The 17,118-nt window shown below is 50.4% G+C and overlaps 1 pseudogene; it reads left to right on the top strand.

The window, feature by feature from the left end:
* The first annotated feature begins 537 nt into the window (after positions 1-537).
* Positions 538-17,118, top strand: part of LOC144578795 (Fanconi anemia core complex-associated protein 24 pseudogene) — a 34,694-nt pseudogene continuing 18,113 nt past the window's right edge.

The raw sequence follows: 17,118 nt of genomic DNA, 5'->3' as shown, positions 1-17,118 counted from the left end.
GGGTAGGATGGACCTTGGACCTCTGACTCCTGTTGCAGCAGCCAGAGCTTGGCAGGCTCTTTCACAGGTGCAAGGCTGGGGAAATCATGACGCTGGTCATTCCCCCAGCAGCCCGGGGGTCTAAAGCTTGTCCCCAGTAGAGAAAGTGACCTAGGCAAGCCCTGCTTTGACCAAGGGACCTGCCGACCTTTCCCACTTCTTCCCATACCACTGGCCAGACTCCAAGATTTTCAGAAACTTCCAAGTCGCTTCCTGGCTCAGGGCCTTCGCACCTTCTCCGTCTGATTTTCTCAGGGCTGAAAATAGGAGGGCTCCCCGCAAGGGGCCTTCCCTGAAGCTCAGCTCTTGTCCCACCCAGTTGCTCAGTCCCACTGAGGGTCTGGGATCTAGATTGTGGCCTGATATATTTGTTCCCTTTCTAGCACTTTCTGTGATCTCTAATTCTCTCCTTCTTACTGGTTTGGTGAGATTCTCCTCCCCATGACTCCACCAGGGTACTCTCTCCATAAGGGCAGATGCTGCTTCTGTTCACGAAGCATGGGGCCAGGTGCACAGCTGGCGTTCCACAAGCTGGCGGTGAGTGGGTGAACACAGGAATGAGCGACTCAAGACACACACCTGGCAGTGAATCTCTGCAGTCCCCTGATGAGGACCTTACAATTCCGGGGACACAGAGGCCTGGATTATTGCCTCCCAGGGGTGTCTGGTCTCAGTCTAGTTCTCTCTCTCCCTCTCTCTCTCACACACACACACACACACACACACACATACATACACACACACACGCACACACACACACACGCGTGCACACGCTACCTTTCAGCCCAGCCCCACCTGCCCCCATCCCCTCCCGAAACGCCCTGCCCCAAATTTAAGCCTCGAGGCCGGCAGCCCAGAGCAGCCGCGATAGCATCCCTGGGCCTCCGCCGGGCGGGTGGGGGTGGGGGAGGGGAGTGGGGAGGGGAAGTCGGGCCAGGTCAGGCATCGGGGCTCAGATTACCCATGCCCCGATTTGGGATCCCTGGCCGCCTCTTGAAGGAGGAGCCCGGGCGATGGCTGGCTGCCCGCCCTGGCAGGTCTGCGAGCCAGCAGGCAGGCTGCCACCATTTACGGGAAACGCTCCGCTGAGGAGAAGGGGTGGTGTGCTGTTTAACCCAGCCCTGGCCCCTGTCCAGACTGGGTCAGAAAGCCTTGCCTTGTGCCGCTGTGTCGCCCACACAGGCTCAGTTCCTCCCGGGACAGCTTGTCCAGAGTTCACCAGGCAATCCAGGGAGTCACCGCGCGTCTCTCTCCTTCCCGTGTACCCAAGGCAACAACAACAAAAACCGAAGCGGCAGCTTGTGGGCTCAGACGCTCTGCAGTCAACGTGTTTTGAAGCTCAGCCCTGCCTCTTATCAGCTGGGAGATTCTAAACCTCTCTGAACCTGTTTCTTCCAGTGTGAAATGAGAATCATGACCTGATGTTAAGGGCTGTTGGATGGAATGCAGGAGTTCATTTTTTTTTTTTTGAGCTTTGGTCTCACTGTCTCCCAGACTGGAGTGCAGTGCTGCAGCATAGCTCTCTACAGCCTCCAACTCCTGGGCTCAGGCAATCCTCCTGCCTCAGCCTCCCTAGTAGCTGGGACTATAGGTACATACCCCATGCCCAGCCATTTTTTTTAATTGTTTATTAATTTTTTGAGACAAAGTGTCATTCTGTCACCCAGGCTAGAGTGCAGTGTCTGTCACCCAGGCTGGAGTGCAGTGGCACAATCTTGGCTCACTGCAACCTCCACCTCCTGGGTTCAAGCAATGGGGGTGCACAGTCCTTGCCAAACCTTTAACCCAGCGTTGCAAAGTGCCTGTCCAAGGATCAACTCTGCTCTCCAGACATGTTTGGGTTGGACCTGCATAGTTTAAAAAAAAAAAAGAAGAAAAAAGAAAGGAAAGTTCATGGAGTTCATTGCCAGTATTGGAAAACTGGGGCCAGGTGCTGTAGCTCACGCCAGTAATTCCAGCACTTTGGGAGGCCAAGGCAGGAGGATTTCTTGAAGCCAGTTCAAGACCAGCCTGGCCAACAAAGCAATACCTCATCTCCATAAAATTAAAAAATAAAAGTACTAACCTGGCGGGGCATGGTGGCATGCACCTGCAGTCCCTGCCTCTCAGTAGGCTAAGGTGGGATCACTTAAGTTCTGGAGTTCAAGCCTGCAGTGAGCTGTGATCACATCCCTGCTCTCCAGCCTGAATGATAGAGTGAGACCCCGTTTCTTTAAAAAGGAAAGGAAAGAAAAGAAAAATCACATGTCACTTTTTTCTTTTTTTGAAGTATTTCTTTCTTCTTTTCTTTTCTTTTTTTTTGAGACAGAGTCTTGCTCTGTTGCCCAGGCTGGAGTGCAGTGGCACGATCTTCATTCACTGCAACCTCTGACCTCTGCCTCCCAGGTTCTAGCAATTCTCCTGCCCTCGCCTCCTGGGTAGCTGGGATTACAGGCAGGTGCCACCACGCCTGGCTAATTTTTTGTAGTTTTAATAGAGACAGAGTTTCACCCTGTTTGTCAGGCTGGTCTCAAACTCCTGACCTCGTGATCTGCCTGTCTCGGCCTCCCAGAGTGTTGGGATTACAGGCGTGAGCCTGGCCTCTGTTTTTTCTTAAGGAAGCTAAGGTGACACAGAGCCTGAATCCCGTGTGGCGGGAGCTGAGCGGTACTACTCCCCCTTAGTTGGGGTTGCAGAGTCAAGCTCACTGCCCCCAGAGAACAGTGTGCTCACTTCATTCTCTGTCTGCCACTGGCGAGCTTGTCATTGCTCCTTAAAACCTACTGTTGTAGCCTGGGCACAGTGGCTCACGCCTGTAATATCAGCACTTTGGGAGGCCAAAACAGACAGATTACCTGAGGTCAGGAGTTTGAGACCAACCTGGCCAACATGGCGAAACCCCATCTCTACTAAAAACACAAAAATTAGCCGGGTGTGGTGGTGCACACCTGTGATCCCAGTTGCTGGGCAGGCTGAGACAGGAGAATCACTTGAACTTGGGAGGCGGAGGTTGCAGTGAGCTAAGATCATGCCATTGGACTCCAGCCTGGGTGACACAGCGAGACTCTGTCACAAGAAACAAAACAAAACAAAAAAAGCCACTGTCAGGTGGGATTCCTGAAGTAGGAAACAGACCCTACTCTGCACAAGGATGAATGAGTGCCTTAGGGATTAGGCAGAGCCCCAGGGAGGGAGGGGGAGATGGGCTGAGAGGCAGGGAGTCTACTCAGGGGTGTGATCGCAGACTAAGGCCCTCAAAGGTGTATCAAAAAGTACCAAAAACTGAGTGGCTTAAAACTAAGAAATTCACTGTCTCACAGTTCTGGAGGCTGCAAGTCCGAGACGTGTTTCTATGGAGGCCTGCTCCCTTTGCAGCTGCCAGGGAAGGAGCTGTCACCAGCGTCTCTCCTAGTTTCGGGTATTTTCTAGGCTGTGGCAGCATAATCCAATCTTCACATGACATTCTCTCTGTGTCTGTGTCCAAATTTCCTCTTTTTATAAGGACACCAGTCATATTGGATTAGGGATCCACCCTACTCCAGTGTGACCTCATCTTTCTAATGACGTCTACAATGAGTCTATCCTGAAATAGGGTCACATTTTCAAGGTACAGGAGGTTAGGGCTTCAACGTAGGAATTTTGAGATGAAGGACACAGTCAGCCCTTAACAGAAGGTAATTGTAGCTCACCCCACGGGGGGTTCTCAGAGTCTCCAGGGGGAGGAGGGAGCTGGGGTATTTATACCCCCACTGCCCATCTCGACCCTGCCCCACTGGCTCTGGGAACACACACAGGCAAAGCGGGTTCCAACATCATGAGGGGTGTCTGCAGCTAAGAGGTGCAGGGACTGCTGTTGGAAGTGAGAGCTCACCAGGACCTGGTTGTCATGAAGATGGTGACAGTATCTGAGGGACTGTAGGCTCCTGCCAACCATTATCATTGAGACATAGAGGACAGAGTCTTCACTCCTCCTCTGCCATCCACTACCTTGGTGGGGACTGACTGGCAGGGTGGCCCTAAATGAGTCAATGGTCTCTCTGCCTTCCTTTGGCCACTTACAGGCCACACCAGCTGGGACCAGAGCTGCTAAAGAGTGGATGATGCCCATGCACCCCCATACGTGTGCACCCCGACTCAGCTGGCACTTGGGGACAGTCAGCAAGTGGAGGGGAAGAGCCCTCATACCTGTCAACTCACTTACAGAGGGACCAAGGAGTCCCTGGGAGAAACGGGACCCCCAAATCAGCCTTCCTCATGAGTGCTCAGGATATCCAAACACAACTCTTGAAATGTCACATCTGGGCCCGGTGAGGTGGCTAATTTATGTAATCCCAGCACTTTGGGAGGCCAAGGGGATCACTTGAGGTCAGGATTTTGCGATCAGCCTGGCCAACATGGCGAAACCCCATCTCTACTAAAATTACAAAAATTAGCATGGTGGTGCCTGCCTCTAATCCCAGCTACTCCAGAGGCTGAGGCAGGAGAATTGCTCGAACCTGGGAGGTAGAGGTTGCAGTGAGCCAAGATCGTGCCACTGCACTCCAACCTGGGCAAAAGAATGAGACTCCAACTCGAAAAAAAAAAAGAAAGAAAGAAATGTGGCATCTGTGTGCAGCAATGGGTGCCAGAAATGAGGCCACCATCACAGCTTATCGAAGACTTGACCTCCCAGGCTCAAGTCATCCTCTCACCTCAGCCTCCTGAGTAGCTAGGACTACAGGTGCACACCACCACACCCAGACAACTTAAAAAAATTTTTTTTGTAGAGACAAGGTCTCACTTTGTTGCTCAGACTGGTCTCCAACTCCTGGCCTCAAGCAATCCTCCCACCTTGGCCTCCCAAAGTGCTGGGATTTACAGGCATGAAATACCATGCCCAGTCCTTATTTTTAATTTTTTTTTTAGAGACAGGATCTCGCTCTGTCACCCAGACTGGAGTGCAGTGGTGCAATCATAGCTCACTGCAGCTTCAAAGTCCTGGCCTCAAGCAATCCTCCCACTTTAGCCTCCTAAGTAGCTGGAATTATGGGCAAGCGCCACCATGCCCTGAATTCTATTTTCACAGAGGATGGAGAAAATAGATTTCAATGGCTACCTACTAGTGGCTTCCACAAGGTGAATTCATGTTTCGGGATTTCCATTGTCTTGACTCTAAAATGGGAATGGTACCACTGTTTCCTCATGTGAAGACCTTAGTACAGTGCCTGGCAGGCAGTGAACCTGTGATAAGTGGATATTCAGTGTTAGCAAATCTCTGTAGCCTCCGTTGGGGTTCTAGAACATATTTAGGGAGGGGAACTATGAATGCAGCTGGGCTTCCTGGCAGCCAGATAGAAAGGGTCTGAATACACTAAGATTTGGGACCTTCACTGAGATGTGATCACTCTTGGATTTCGTCTGGGGAAATCCAAGCATCTGCAGTTCTGCTCCTCTCTCAGAATTCAGTCCAGCTTCCTTTGTGTTCAGCGTGAATGTGGAGTTGGTACTAGGCTGCCAGAAACTGTCAGCCAGGGTTCCTGCATCCCAGAGTCTAGAGTGAGATGACCAGCCAGTCCCAGGGCTGCTTGGCCAAGGTACCTCGAGGACTGAATTTTCATTTCTCAGCCTCATTGACCTTTATGCCTTCGAGACATTGTGTTCACCATTCGTAATTTTAGCTCAGTTCACTTGGAAAAGCCCAACCACACAGCAGAGACCTTGAGAGAGGCCCCGTTCTGTACTTGATGGGTCCAAGCATGGCCACTTCTACCCGAAGGGTGGTGTCAAGCCACAGCCAGGAGACCTTCATCCAGCTGTAGCCAGGGGACTTCCACTCATGGGAGTCACCAAACATGCTTTTTTTATTTTTTAGAGACAGTCTCACTCTGTTATTCAGGCTGGAGTGCAGTGGTACAATCACAGCTCACTGTAGCCTCGACCTCCTAGGCTCAAGTGATCCTCCTGCCTCAGCCTCCCAAGTAGCTGGGACTATACAGGTGCATGCCACCAAGACCAGCTAATTAAAAAAATATATTATTATTATTTTGCAAAAACAGGGTCTTGATATGCTGCCCAGGCTGGCCTCAAACTCCAGGGCTCAATCCTCCCAACTTGGCCTCCCAAAATGCTGAGACTATAGGCCTGAACCACTGTGCTCAGCTGAAATGCCCCTCTGAAGCACATGGGGCTAGCTAGGCTGCTTGGCCACATTTTCCAGATAAGTGGCTGAATCCAAGAGAAGAAAAGGGACTGGTCAAGGCCACCCAGAGGGGTGAGACCATCTCTCCTCTTCCCTCTTGTGCCCCTCCCTGCAATCCCTTCTCCACACCATATGCGAAGTGAGCTTGTTGTCCAGCAGTAACTGGATCCCACAGAAGCCTGCTCAAAACCTTCCAGAGGCTTCCCTGCCTACACAGTTGAATCTCAGCTCCACATGGCCTGGACCTGGCATCTTCTTCTCCACTCCAAACCCCTGCCACTCTCTCTTCCTCCCCAGCCTGGGCCACACTGCCCACCGTCTTTGGTGGCTGTTCTTGGAATGCACCAAACCTGCCTTGGGGACTATGCCCTCTCGACTCCCTTGCCTGGCATGCCTCCACATGCCCTGGCAATGCTTGTCACACAGCCAGCTCTTTCATGTCCTTCAGATGGCAGCTCAGAGGTCACTTTCTGGAGCAGCCACGGTTGGGGACACACTAGGACCTTATGGCACTCACTTTCCGGCAAACACCTCTGCCTTCCAGAAGACTCAAGACCAGCAGACGATGCCAAAGGTCTGGCGTGGCAAAGCCCCCGGATGCTGCACCCAGCCAATGACTTTCAGGAGCTGATGTACCCACATGCATCCAATACATCACTCCATCAAGTTCCTTCCCATCTTCATCTGGAAGTTTCCAGGTGACTTGCTTCTTGCCTATTTGTTTCCCCAACTCAAATGTAAGCGTCTTGAAAACAGGTTTACGATCACCCTCTTCCCCCAGTCCATGTCCCCAGCCCCAGACAGCTCCTGAACCATAGCAGGCCCCCTGTACATATTTGATGAATGAATGAATGAATGAATGAATGAGTGGGTGAAGGAATGAGTCAACGAACCCCAATTCAGTGGTCCTTCTCCACTCCTCCTCAGCTCCCACTGGAGCTAGAAAACAAAAATCTACCTTTAACCAACTCCTGGCTCAGCTCCATCCTCCCGAAGGAGGGGCTCACAATCCTGGCTCTACCTTGGATTCCTGGGAGTATTTTTTTTTTTTTTTACAAGTTCCACACCCAGCCTCAACCCTGAAACTCTGAATGAATTGGTCTGGCAGGGGGACCCAGGCAGCAGCATTCTTAAAAAGAGCCCAGGAGATGCCAATGTGCAGCCATGGTGGAGAACCACTGGTTTAGAAGGTGGGGGTGGGGGAGGACCCAGATAGGACCAAAGTTCTAGGGTGACTAACTCCCCTAGCCTCCCCAGACCAAGGGGGTTCTCAGGAGGCAGGCTCTGCAGTGCTAAAACTGGGAAAGTCCCAGGAAACCAGGGTGAGTGGGTCACCCTGTGGTTCCCCATGCCACCTGGATAACACCCAGCCAGTCACACCCCTGCCCTGGCCGCCTCTAGAGGTCCAAGTCCCTTGAGATCCCTGCTGCCTTGAGGAAAGGACCATGAATGTTGCTCTAGACCTTGAATGTCAGAGGAGGGGAAAGGGCCGGAGATGGATAGCATGGGGATGAGGTCGGAACCAGGACTCAGGCAATTGATGCTGATGAAGACCAGGCCATCCCTCCCCCTTTCCTCACCCCCACCCCACCCCAGGCAGGTGTAATTCTAACAGAGGGAGCCGGGCTTTCCCATGTGGCTTGCGGGCAGTGCCTATTCATTGTGAGAGTCTTTTGGGGTCAGGCTGAATTTGTTTCTGCTTCATTATACCCTACCCAGGCCTGGCACATATTAGGTGCTCAGTAAACAGAGGCAGAATATTAATGGCATGCAAGGAATTGATCATCACGTCAACTGGGAACAACCAAGCTTCTTCGCCCACTTTCCTTGCTGCATGCACCCAGTGTCTGCTATAGCGTCAGACACAACGGAAATGCTCAATGCACGTTTGTTGATTGAATAAAAGAAAAGATTGACAGCTTTTCCAAACAGGCTTCTTTCTCGATCTGGCCTCTTGCCCATTACTCTGTTGGGGATTTGGAGGCCTTTTACTCACATCCCTTGGTCTGAGTATTCGTCCAACCACATGAATAAAATTAAACTTTTATCTGTTCTGTTATGTAGGGCAAAACTACTAGCTGACCCAATATCTTCTTCCGTCAGAAGAGAATTTTTGGCTGGCTCAGGGTCCTATCAGCTAAACATTACCTTTCTTGGCCTCCCCTGCAGTAAGCGTGGTCATGTAAAGTAAAGCTAATATAAAGTAAGTTGTGCCACTTTGGAGTTACTTTTCCCTCTGATAGAACACGGTTGTGATGGTCGGAGCTGGAGCAGCTCTGTTGAATCATGAGGTGGGAGCCATGAATAAAGATGGGGAAATCATGAAAGAGAAGAAAGCTGGGACCCTGCGCTGCAGAGCCTCCTTATCTGTTTTAAATGGCTGATACTTGGACTGTTAGTCCAAGAAAGAAATACACTCGTTTCTCATTGGCCTTTGTCACAGCAGCCACATCTCCATCTTACTTTGAAGCAGGCAAAAAATGGGCAGATGGATGTTAGTCAACGGTGGTGTTATGTTTGAGATGGTTTGGCTTAAGATATTGGCTCCATGAGCCATGCTTGGGGAAGCCACTTAAAGAGATAGGCACTCATCCAGGGTACGGAGGGGTAGAAACTAGGCATGTGGGAACAGGGTGCTATGACTTGGATATTTGTTCCCTACAAACTGCATGTTGAAATTTGATCTCCAATGCCGGAGATGGGGCAAAATGGGAGGTGTTTAGGGTACGGGGCATGGGGATGGATGTCTCCCTCCCTTGGGCTGAGTTCTTGTTCTATTAGTTCCCAAGAGAGCTGGTTGTTAAAAGGAACCTGGCACCTGCCCCCCTTTTGCTTCCTCTCTGTCCCTGTGATCTCTGCACACATGGGCTCCTCTTCACCTCCCACCGCACGTGGAAGCAGCCTGAGGCTCTCACTGGATGCCCAGTCTTGAACTTCCAGCCAGCAGAATCATAAGCCAGGTAGATCTCTTTTCTTTGTAAATTACCCAGCCTTCAGGTATTCCTTTATACCAACAGGAAATGGACCAAGACAAGGGGACTTCAGGATAAAGATACTAAGCATAAAAAATGGCAGTTTCCATAGACATCCCAGTGTAAGGGCTACTAGGGCAGACAACCCAAAACACAAGTGCTACTTTGCACTGTGCCACTTCTCCCAGGGCCCAGAGAGGTTAAGCAACTTGACCAAGGTCCCACTGGTAGGTGGCAGAGCTAGGATTGAGTCCAGCTGTGATATGATTTGAATCTGTGTCCCACCCAAATCTCATGTTGAATTGTAATCCCCAATGTTGGAGGTGGGGCTTGGAGGGAGGTGATTAAATCATGGGGGCAGTTTCTCATGAATGGGTGCTCATGAACAGCATCTTCTGGGTGCTGTTCTGATAGTGAGTGAATGAGTGATTGCAAGATCTCGTAGTTTAAAAGTGTGTAGCACCTCCCCGCTTCTCTCTTCTTCCTGCTCTGGGCACGTAAGACATGCCTTCACCTTCCGCCATGACTGGAAGCCTCCTGAGGCCTCCCCAGAAGCAGAAGCCACTATGCTTCCTGCACAGCCTACAGAACCAGGAGCCAATTAGACCTCTTTTCCTATAAATTACCCAGCCTCTGGTATTTCCTTATAGCAATGTGAGAATGGACTAATGCAAGGTGTAGGTGATCCCAAAACCTGCTTTTTGTTCCAAATCACACTGCCGCAAAATCTCGGAGCAAAACAACAATTGTATGTACCACTACATACCTTTAGAAAGGTGAAAATTCAGAACGCTGACAACAGCAAATGCTGGTGAGGACGTGGAGCAACAGGAACTCTCGTTCATTGTTGGTAGGGATGCAATAATGGTCCAGCCACTCTGGAAGACAGCTAGGCAGTTTTTAGATTTTTTTTTTTTGTTTTTTTTTTGAGATGGAGTTTCGCTCTTGTTACCCAGGCTGGAGTGCAATGGCACAATCTCAGCTCACCGCAACCTCCACCTCCTGGGTTCAGGCAATTCTCCTGCCTCGGCCTCCTGAGTAGCTGGGATTACAGACGCGCGCCACTGTGCCCAGCTAATTTTTTGTATTTTTAGTAGAGACGGGGTTTCACCGTGTTGACCAGGATGTTCTCGATCTCTTGACCTCATGATCCACCCGCCTCAGCCTCCCAAAGTGCTGGGATTTCAGGCATGAGCCACCATGCCCAGCCCAGCAGTTTTTAATGAAAGAAACGTACCCTACCATACAACCCAGGAATCAGGTTCATTGGCATTTACCCAAATGAGTTAAAAACTCATGTCTATACAAAAGCCTATACATGGATGTTTATAGCAACTTTATGCATGATTGTCAGAACTTGGGAGCAGCCAAGATGACCTTCAGCAAGTGAATGGATAAAAACAGGTACATCCAGATAATGGAATATTATTCGGCGCTAAAAAAAAAAAGAGCTATGAAGCCATGAAAATGCGTGGGGGAAACTTACATGCATGTTAGTACGTGAAAAGCCAATCTGAAAAAGCTATACTCTGTGATTCCAACTCTGAGACATCCTGGAAAAACTATGAAGAGAGAAAAAAGATCAGTGGTTTGCAGAGGTTGAAGGGAGAGAGGAATAAATGGGTGGTGCACAGGGGATTTTTAGAGCAGTGCAACCTCTGTATGTAATGGTGGATTCATGTCCTTACCCATCAGCCCACCCTCACAGAATGTACATCGAATACACTCATTCACCCTAACGTAAACCTGGACTTGGGGTGATGATGTGTCAGTGCAGATTATCAGCTGTAACAAACATTCCACTCTGGTGAGGGATGTTGATGACAGGGCAAGCTGTGCATGTTTTCGGGCAATGGGTAGAAGGGAAATCTCTGTACCTTCCGTTCAATTTTGCTGTGAACCTAAAACTACTCTTAAAAGTACAATCGATTTTTTAAAAACCTGAGGGCTGGGGTTGAGGAGTGAGGACTTACAGGGCCATGTCCTGGCATTAAGGATGGTCCTGGCTCTGCCCTCGCAGCTCATGAGGGATATCCCAGTGTTATACAGGAGAACAGGGAGAGGCTTATAGCAGATTTGGAGCTGAGGAGCCTGGGCTCGTCTGCCTCTGAGGGGCAGCCTGGGGCCCTCGGGGTAGAGGAGCCCTGGTCCCTGACTGGCATGAGGTAGGTGTAAGCCTTCTCTGGGATATCCTCAGAGCTTGGCATGTTCAAGTTGAAAATCATTCTTAGAATTTCTCAGCCAGGTGTGGTAACTAACCCCTGTAATCCCAGCACTTTGGGAGGTCGAGGTGGATGCATCCTAGCCCAGGTTTCTCAGCTGAGGCACTGCTGACAATTTGGGTTGGATAACTCCACGTTGTGAAAATCTGTCTTCTGTGCTGTAGGGTGAAGCATCCCCGGTCTCTATCTGCTAGATGCCAGACACACCTTCCCTCCCTGTTGTGACAACCCAGAATGTCTCCAGACCCAGCCAAATGCCCCTTTGAGAACACTGCTCTCCTCCTCTTCTCTGTGCACTTTCCAGATAGGGAAACTGAGGTCTGCGGGGCCAGGGCTTACCCAGGATTTCATAGCATCTGAGAGGTGCCCAGGCAAGGTGGAGGTGGGGCTGCCCTGCCCATATTCCTTGGCACTGGGAAATCCAGCACACACCCAATGTCCCAGACAAGCTGTGACTACACCTGTGGGCTCCCTCCACCAGAGCCAGGGTGAGGAGGCAGTGATGGGCAGGGTGGAGGATAAATGCATCTCCCTCGCCCCAGAGTGGGATTGAGCCTCAGTTGCTCATCACCTATTTTGACTTCCTTTCCCTCCTGGATCCCTTCCTGAATAAACTATTCCCACCCACATCCTTATCTCAGGATCTGTTTCAAGAGACCGAGGATTGCATTTGTTCTTGCCTGTTCTTCCTATCGTCAAGATTCTCTGCACCAGGTTATGACCTTGAGTCTTCCTGAGCCTGGGAAGCCAATAGACTGTGGCTGGAGGCCAGCTGGCAGGCACCGGTGCAGCCCTGTGGGTGGGGCCATCTGTCTGGCATTCATCTGGATTGCTCTGGTATTCTTTCTTTCTTTCTTTCTTCCTTCCTTCTTTCTTTCTTTTTTTTTTTTTTTGAGACAGAGTTTCACTCTTGTTACCCAGGCTGGAGTGCAATGGCGCGATCTCCGCTCGCCGCAACCTCCGCCTCCTGGGTTCAGGCAATTCTCCTGCCTCAGCCTCCTGAGTAGCTGGGATTACAGGCACGCGCCACCATGCCCAGCTAATTTTTTGTATTTTTAGTAGAGACGGGGTTTCACCATGTCGACCAGGATGGTCTCAATCTCTTGACCTCGTGATCCACCCGCCTCGGCCTCCCAAAGTGCTGGGATTACAGGCTTGAGCCACCGTGCCCGGCTTCTTCTTTCTTTCTTTCTTTCTCTTTCTTTCTTTCTCTCTTTCTTTCTTTCTCTCTCTCTCTCTCTTTCTTTCTTTCTTTCTTTCTTTCTTTCTTTCTTTCTTTCTTTCTTTCTTTCTTCTTTTTCTTTCTTTCTTTCTCTTTCCCTCTCTCTCCCTCTCTTTCTCTCTCTCTCTCTTTCTCTCTTTCTTTCTTTCCTTCTTGGACTCTGCCTCCCAGGCTGGAATGTGGTGGCGCAATCTTGGCTCACTGCAACATTCGCCTCCGAGGTTCAAGTGATTCTCCTGCCTCAGCCTCCTGAGTAGCTGGGTTTACAGGTGCGTGCCACCACGCTTGGCTATTTTTTGTATTTTTAGTAGAGACGGGGTTTCCCTGTGTTTGCCAGACTGGTCTCGATCTCCTGAACTTGTGATTTCACCCATCTCAGCTTCCCAAAGTGCTAGGATTACAAGCGTGAGCCACCACACCCGGCCGATCTGGTATTCTTTCTAATGCTAATCCCCCGCTAAATTTCTTCCTTTCTTATTTTAGACAGAGTCTCGCTCTGTTGCCCAAGCTGGAGTGGAGTGGTGCGATCTTGGCTCACTGCAACCTCCATCTCCCAGGCTCAAGCAATTCTCCTGCCTCCTCCCGAGTAGCTAGGATTACAGGTGCACGCCAACACGCCCAGCTAATTTTTGTATTTTTAGTAGAGACGAGGTTTCACTGTGTTGGCCAGGATGGTCTCGACCTCTTGACCTCGTGATCCACCCACCTTGGCCTCCCAAAGTTCTGGGATTACAGGTGTGAGCCACTGCGCCCTGCCATTGGCTTTTAGTATACAAACAGAGTTGTCTAAGCTTCACCACAGTCAATTCTAGAACATCTTTCTTTTTTTCCTTTTCTTTCCCTTTATGTTTTTAAGACATAGGGTTTCGCTTCATTGCCCAGGCTGGACTGCAGTGGTGTGATCACAGCTAACTGCAGCCCCCAACTCCTGAGCTTCTGCCTCAGCCTCCTGACTAGCTGGGACTGAGGAGAGCACCACCACGCCCAGTCAATTTTCTATTTTTAGAGATGGGGGTCTCACTATGTTACCCAGGCTGATCTCCAACTCCTGGCCTCAAGTGATCCTCCTGTCTTGGCCTCCCAAAGCGCTGGGATTACATGTGTGAGCCACTATGCCCAGCTCCTTTTGTACCTTTTTTTTTTTTTTTTTTTAGAGATGAAGTCTTACTCTGTCCCCCAGGCTGGAGTGCAATGGCAAGATCTCAGCTCATGGCAACCTTCGCCTCCTGGGTTCAAGTGATCCTCTTGCTTCCCAAGGAGTTCCTCCCGAGTAGCTGGGATTACAGGCATGTGCCACCACGCTTGGCTAATTTTGTATTTTTAAGTAGAAATGGGGGTTTCATCATATTGGACAGGCTGGTCTCGAACTCCTGACCTCATGATCCGTCTGACTTGGCATGCCAAAGTGCTGGGATTACAAGTGTGAGCCACTGCACCGGCCTGTACCTTTTGAGAAACTTCCAGGTTATCTTCCAAAGCTTCACTCTGTCAAAAAAAAAAAAATACAATTTTTAACAAAAGCGTAAAATACATAAAGTGCAAAATCAAAAATGTACAACTTAATGCCTTTTCGCAAACTTAGCATTCCTGTAGATCCAGCATCCAGACCAAGAAACAGAATGTTTGCAGCCCTCAGAAGCCCCTGTGGGGGTCAGTTTCTTCCAGGCACGCCCCTGCCAGGGGAGTCACTGTCCTGCCTTTTCATAGCACAGTTTCTGTTTCCTTTCTGGATTTTAAATATTCTTCAGGTGAGGCACAATGCTTCATACCTATAATCCCATGACGTTGGGATGCCAAAGTGGGAAGATCGCCCAAGCCCAGGAGTTTGAAACCAGCCTGGGCAACATAGTGAGATCTCATCTTTACAAAAAATTGTTAAAAATTAGCTGGACTTGGTGGTGCATGTCTGTAGTCCCAGCTACTTGGGAGGCAGAAATGGGAGGCTCACTTGAGCCCAGGGGTTCGAGGCTATAGTGAGCTGTGATTATGCCACTACACTCCAGCCTGGGCAACAAAGTGACACTGTCTCTAAAAATAAATAATGTAATAAACCAGTATTCTCCATCCCGGGTGAGGGGTGGCAGCCTACTGTTCCCAGCTGGCTCGACACCGTTTCCAGACAGGGGCCCTATCAGCCCTTGAGGTTCAGAGGACATCTTTCCCCACCTCCTGGTCTGTTCCCATCGTTTCTCCATTTCTTTCCATTTGTGACAGTGGGCCTAACCCGGAAGCAGGAAGCCCACCTCTGCCTCACCTCCCAGGAAACCTTGTTTACATGCCTTGTGGAAGGAGGCAGGAGGGCCAAGGGAGGACATCAGAAAAGAAACCTTACTCCCAGATTCTAGAAGGAGGGAGGCACCCCAGAGAGGCGTGGGGGCTGGGGCCTGTGGGGCTTCCTCCTCGAAACCCCTTGCACCTTCCCACCTGCTGGGAGTTTTAGGGGGTTTCCAGAGGTTGCAGAACCAGGGAAACGTTTTCTAGAGTCCTTGATTTTGGCGTGACCACAGGCAGCCTGAAACCGAAAGCCAGGCCTTGGGACTAGACGGCTGCTTCCCTTGGCTGGGATTCAGGAGCAGGACAGACATAAATGAGGCCTTCAGAGCCATCATACGGGCTGCATGGACATCAGGCAAGGTCGTGATATAGTGGCGCACGTGCCATTGACTTGTACACTTTTTTTTTCTTTTTTTGAGATGGAATTTTACTCTTGTTGCCCAGGTTGGAGTGCAATGGCGCCATCTCAGCTCACGGCAACCTCCGTGTCTCTTTGTGACATCAGAACCCACCTGGAGAGCCCCTATGTCCTAGATGTGTCCTGAAAGCTAAGCTGGAAGTTCAGAGCACATTCCCCAGAAGAAGTGGGGCCTTTTGAGAATTTTTTTTTCCTTTGGAAACAAGGTCGCCCTTGTTTCCATTTGTGACAGTGGGCCTAACCAAGAAGCAGGAAGCCTACCTCTGCCTCATCTCCCAGGAACCCTTTTTCCTGTTTACATGCCTTGTGGAAGGAGGCAGGAGGGCCAAGGGAGGAGTCGCCCAGGCTGGAGTGCTGGGGCGCAATCTTGGCTCACTGCAGCCTTGACCTCCTGGACTCAAGCGATCCTTCCACTTTTCATTCCCATGAGTAGCCAGGACTAGGGAGTGCGCCACCACACCTGGCTAATTTGTGTATTTTTTGTAGAGATGGGGTTTTGCTGAGTTTCTCAGGGTGGTCTCAAACTCCTGGGCTCAAGTGATCCACCCACCTCAGCCTCCTAAAGTGCTGGGATTATACGCACGAGCCATCACAACCAGCCTTCAAGTTTTTTTTGCTTTAGGGATGGAGTTATGCTCTGTTGCCCAGGCTGGAATGCAGTGGTGCAATCTCGGTTCACCACACCCTCTGCTTCCTGGGTTCTAGCAATTCCCTGCCTCAGCCTTCTGAGTAACTGGGACTACAGGCACACGCTGCTACACCTGGCTACATTTTTGTATTTTAGTAGAGAAGGGGTTTCACTGTGTAGTTCAGGCTAGTCTCGAACTCCTGAGCTCAGGCAATCCACCCGTCTCAGCCTCCCAAAGTGCTAGTATTACAGGCAGTTACAGCATCAGCCACTGTGCCTGGCCTGGAATGTTTTAAGGTACAACCATGACAAAACCGTTGCTGATGCCACGAGAAGCCCCCAGGAAGCAGAGGGTGCTGGCTAGCCTCTGTTGCCTCCAGAGGGGCTCCCCTCCCTTCTCTTCCCTTCCCCATCTGTGCAGGTGTTAATCATACGAACCCCAATCAGCAGGCAGCTGTGGCACTCACCACCGTGGGCTCCCATTGGCCAATGCCGGGCCCAGACAGGAAATTGGAGGGTGGAGGAGAATGAGCATGCTGGTTTTTCTGTTTGTTTTGAGATGGAGTCTAACTCTGTTACCAGCCTGGAGGGCAATGGTGTGATCTCCGCTCACTGCAACCTCTACCTCCCAGGTTCAAGTGATTCTCCTGCCTCATTCTCCTGAGTAGCTCGGATTACAGGCACGTGCTGACACATCCATCTGATTTCTGTATTTTTAGTAGAGACTGGGTTTCACCATGTTGGCCAGCATGGTCTCGATATCCTGATTTCATGATCTACCCACCTTGGCCTTCCAAGCCACACTTGGCAGAGCATGCTGTTTTTATACCTCTGGCTCTGTTCATCAAAGATAAACAAAGCCCACCACTAGCTAACGCACTGAGGAAGAGGTCATTCAGTAAAACCATTGCAACAGGAAAGAGGGACCAGCATTAATCAAACCCAATTTTCCCAAAGTAAAATGCTGGGCCGGGCGTGGTGGCTCAAGCCTGTAATCCCAGCACTTTGGGAGGCCGAGGCGGGTGGATCACGAGGTCGAGAGATCGAGACAAACCTGATCAACATGGTGAAACCCCGTCTCTACTAAAAATACAAAAAATTAGCTGGGCATGGTGGCGTGTGCCTGTAATCCCAGCTACTCAGGAGGCTGAGGCAGGAGAATTGCCTGAACCCAGGAGGCGGAGGT

Source organism: Callithrix jacchus, chromosome 12 (assembly GCF_049354715.1).
Source record: "Callithrix jacchus isolate 240 chromosome 12, calJac240_pri, whole genome shotgun sequence".
NCBI lineage: Eukaryota > Metazoa > Chordata > Mammalia > Primates > Cebidae > Callithrix > Callithrix jacchus.
Note: the sequence above shows the minus strand (reverse complement) of the source record. Positions and strands in the feature narration are given on the sequence as shown.